The sequence below is a fragment of the Cebus imitator genome, unplaced genomic scaffold (assembly GCF_001604975.1).
Source record: "Cebus imitator isolate Cc_AM_T3 unplaced genomic scaffold, Cebus_imitator-1.0 Scaffold72, whole genome shotgun sequence".
Taxonomy (NCBI): Eukaryota; Metazoa; Chordata; class Mammalia; order Primates; family Cebidae; genus Cebus; species Cebus imitator.
Genome location: NW_016107387.1, coordinates 7,271,482 through 7,276,514, shown reverse-complemented (window position 1 = coordinate 7,276,514; position 5,033 = coordinate 7,271,482).

Below are 5,033 nucleotides of genomic sequence, written 5' to 3'. Positions count from 1 at the left end.
TATGTACATTTTTTGTTGTTGTTTAATAAAGACGGGGTTTCACCATGTTGGTCAGGCTGGTCTTGAACTCCCGACCTCAGGTGATCCGCCCACCTTAGCCTCCAAAGTGCTTGGATTACAGGCGTGAGCCACCGCGCCCAGCCAAGGTATGTACATTTTTTAGACATAATGATATTGCATATTTAATAGACTACAGTATAGTATAAATATAAGTTTTATATGCACAGGGAAACCAAAAATTTGTGTGGCTTTCTTTGTTGCAATATTTACTTTATTGCAGTAGTCTGGAAGTGATCCCAATATATTTCAGAGATATGCCTGTATAGACCACATTTTCTTTATCCATTCATCTGTTAATGGACGCTTAGGTTGGTTATTGTAAATAATATTACAATGAACATGGGAGCAGTTGTGATTTTTTTTTCTTCAAGACAGAGTCTCGCTCTGCTGCCCAGGCTGAAATGCAATGGTGCAATGTTGGCTCACTGCAACCTCCACCTCCTAGGTTGAAACTATTCTCCTGCCTCAGCCTCCCAAGTAGCTAAGACTACAGGCACCCACCAACCACACCTAGCTAGTTTTTGTATTTTTAGTAGAGATGAGGTTTTACCATGTTGGCCAGGCTGGTCTTGAACTCCTGACCCTCAAGTGAACCACCCACCTCGGCCTCCCAAAGTACTGGGATTACAGGCATGAGCCACCACACCTAGCCAACCAATTCTGTAAGTATATTCATGTTTGAAGAGAATTCTGTGAGCCCTCAGAAACTTGAACAGACTCTCTGGGCTTGACTAGGGAATACTTACTAGGATTGGGGCAGCAGAGGTTGGAGAAAAGAGGGGGACAGGCAGCAAAGGGTCGAGGATCTGTCAGCTTTCATTTCTCTTGGAACAGACATAGACAGCTATCTGGGAACAAACCTTTCTTGTCTTTTCTCTGAGTCTTGAGCCTTGATTTCCCTCTTACAGAAACACAAAAGCTCTCCCTTCCCCCTACCCCACCCTCTGCATCCCCCACTCCCCACCCAACACTCCCCTGGCATGCAGAGTTGGTAGAGGAGGTGGGGAGTATAATTTGACTAAAGGGCCCAAGAAACTACCTGGAAGAAAAGAGATTGTGGCCCTGATTTTCTTTTTCTCTTTTTTTTTTTTTTTTGTTTGAGACAGGGTCTCGCTCTGTCACCCAGGCTGGAGTACAGTGGGGCGGTCATGGTTCACTGCAGCCTCTGCCTCCTGCACTCAAGCCATCGTCCCGCCTCAGCCTCCCCAGCTGGGACTACACACACAAGTTACCACACCTGGCTAATTTGGGGTTGTTTTTGCTTTTTGAGACAGAGCCTTACTCTGTCACCAGGCTAGAGTGCAGTGGCACGACCTCGGCTCACTGCAACCTCCATCTCCCAGGTTCAAGCGAATCTCTTGCCTCAGCCTCCTGAGTAGCTGGGATTACAGGCATGCACCACCATGCCCAGCTAATATTTTTTGTATTTTTAGTAGAGACGGGATTTCACCATGTTGGCCAGGATGGTCTCGATATCTTGACTTCATGATCCGCCCGCCTGGGCCTCCCAAAGTGCTGGGATTACAGGCGTGAGCCACCGCACCCGGCCCAGTATTTTTACCTTTTTTAGAGACAGAGTCTTGCCATGTTGCCCTGGCTAGTCTCCAACTCTCTGGGCTCAAGCAATCCCCCTGCCTCAGTCTCCCAAAGTGCTAAGATTACAGTTAGGACCCACCATACCTTGGCCCCTGATTCATTCTTTTCAACATTGCTAAATATTAATCAAGCCTCTCCCGAAGATTGAGAATGTCCCAATGGAGGTTCACAGGAGGGAAAAACACCCAGGCTCCCAAAGGGAAACACTGTGTGAAGAAAGTGGTCTGGTCTCATGACCAGGCTCAACTCCAAGGCCTGAAGGTTTGGGAGGCTGAGTCTGGACGCAGCCCTGGCACATAATCCCATGTTGGGGACTTTGCCCAAACATGTGAACACAGAGTTTGGAAGCCGAGTCTATGTCACCGTTGTGGCCTATGCAGGTAGCCCTGCCGCACTAGAAAAATGACCCATTGGCCGGGCACAGTGGCTCACACCTGTAATCCCAGCACTTTGGGAGGCTGAGGTGGGGGGGATCACCTGAGGTCAGGAGTTCAAAACCAGCCTGGCCAACATGGCAAACTCTGTCTCTATTAAAAATACAAAATTAGCCGGGCATTGTGGCACACGTCTGTAATCCCAGCACTTTGGGAGGCCGAGGCAGATGGATCACCTGAGATCAGGAGTTTGGGACCAGCCAGGCCAACATGGGGAAACCCCATCTCTACTAGTGTGCATGTCTATAATCCCAGCTACTCAGGAGCCTGAGGCGGGAGAATCGTTTGAACCCAGGAGGCGGAAGTTGTAGTGAGCCGAGATAGCACCATTGCACTCCAGCCTGGGTAACAAGAGCGAAATTCTGTCTAAGAAAGGAGAGAGAGGGGAGGGGAGGGGAGGGAGAAAAGAGGAGGAAAAGAAAAGAGAGAAGAAAAATGACCCATTAGATAGTGCAGGACAAGGTCTCCTTGGGCATACCACAAGACAAGGACATGGCAAGTGACAGTACTCAAAGAGGGAAGTGCTGGACTTCCTGCAAATAGGGACGAGGAGTCCCCAGATTACTAACTGGAGAAATAGATGACACAATTTGTGCCCTGAAATCACATTCCATTATTACATAGCAGTTTAAAATTACACAGTTTAAAATTAGTTTATAATGTCATGCCTCCTGTGTCCAATGTGTAGGTGTCTCAAGGAACAAATACAAATTTATATAGACCCAGGCCAAACATGGGGTCCAAACACCCACATAGCAGATACAACAGAAGTAACACTAGCTGCAGTTTAAGCCACACTGGCAGAGGAGAAAGGAAAAGGATGAAATTATTCTTGTGTTTAGGAAAACTCTTTAACAAGCCTTTCTGGCTCTGAAATGTAAAGACTCTCCCCATCATCCACATTCCCTGGGACATAACCTAGTGGAAGAAGCTTTGATCAAGAAGTTAAATTGGCCAGGCACGGTGGTTCACACCTGTACTCCCAGCACTTTGGGAAGCCAAAGTGGGCAGATCACTTGAGGCCAGGAGTTCGAGACCAGCCTGACCAACATGGTAAAACCCTATCTCTACTTAAAAAAAAAAGAGAAATACAAAAATTAGCTTGGCATGGTAGTGTGCACCTGTAATCCTAACTACTCAGGAGGCTGAGGTAGGAGAATCGCTTGAACCCAGGAAATGGGGGTTGCAGCAAGCTGAGATCACACCGCTGCACTCCAGCCTGGGTGACAAGAGCGTGACTGTCTCCAAAAGAAAAAAAAAAAGTTAAACTGTTCTACAAAGAGAGGTAATGGGAATATGGGAGCTGGCTCCTGGCACAGACAGCAAGGAATCGGGAGTTTGAAAGAAGAAAGTTTACATTTGGCATTCACGTGTACCCACATGGGCTTTCCTACTGCAAAGGACACTGACAAAATTAAGTCCCTAGTCCTTCCTGTAGCATACATAAGAACAAAATGGCCATTGTTAGGAACAAATAAAAATTTAAAAATAAAAGGGCCAGGTGCGGTGGCTCACCCCTGTAATCCCAGTATGTTGGGAGGGAGGCCAAGGCTGGTGGATCACTTGAGCCCAGGAGTTCGAGACCAGCTTGGGAAACGTGGAAAAACCCCATCTCTACAAAAAATTACAAAAATTAGTCGGGCATGGTGGCACGGGCCAGTAGTCCTAGCTACTTGGGAGGCTGAGGCAGTATAATTACCTAAGCCTAGGAGATCAAGGCTGCAGTGGGCGGTGATGGTGCCACTGGCCTCCAGCCTCAGCAACACAGTGAGACCCTGTCTCAAAAAAAAAAAAAAGGCTCTTAGGCAGTTTGGGCTACTATAACAAAGCACTGACCAGGAACCATGGTTCATGCCTATAATCCCAGCACTTTGGGAGGCCAAGGCAGGTGGATCACCAGCCTGACCAACATGGTGAAACCCTATCTCTACTAAAAATACAAAAATTAGCCAGGCATGGTGTTGCATGCCTGTAGTTCCAGCTATTTGGGAGACTGCGACAGGAGAATCGCTTGAACCTGGGAGGTGGAGGTTACACTGAGCCAAGGTCATGCCATTAATCTGGACAACAGAGCAAGACTTTGTCTCAAAAAAAAAAAAAAAAAAAATGAAAGGCCTAGTTCTCTCTGTTGAAAAAAAGGGAGGAGACTTCTGCTTTAGAAAACTTGTAAATTCTTTTTTTTTTTTTTTGAGACAAAGTCTCACTCTTGTTGCCCAGGCTGGAGTGCCATGGCACAATCTCAGCTCACAGCAACCTCTGCCTCCCAGGTTCAAGCCATTCTCCTGCCTCAGCTTCCCAGGATTACAGGCATCTGCCACCACACCTGGCTATTTTTTTGTACTTGTAGTAGAGACAGGGTTTCACCATGTTGGCCAGACTGGTCTTGAACTCCTGACCTCAGGTGATCCATCAACCTCGGCCTCCCAAAGTGCTGGGATTACAGGTGTGAGCCACCGCACCGGGCCTTGTTCTCACTGTTTAACCATATTCACTCATTTAGCATGTGCTAAATCTGTTTTCTCAATTATTCATTCCCTCTGTCTGCATGTGGCCATACAGTACACTAGAATGGGCAGAAAAGGAGTCACAAGACAGCAGAGGAACAGTGCTTTTGGAAGTAGGGATGAGACAAACTCTTTTCTAGGCAAAAATAACCCATGAAAATGTGTAGGGAAAAGGCCAGATCCTACTTTATGCAGGATGGGAATTTGAGCCATTTTATTTGGATAGTACAGAATAGGGTGACCCCAGAAAACTGGAAGAACTAGGGACCAGCAAATGACAGACCTGCAGTCCTGAGCACAGAGGATGCAGGACAGAGTGGACCTAGAAGATAAGAAAAGGAATTGAGCCAGGCGCGGTGGCTCACGCCTATAACCCTAGCACTTTGGGAGGCCAAGGTGGGTGGATCACCTGAGGTCAGGAGTTCAAGACCAGCCTGGC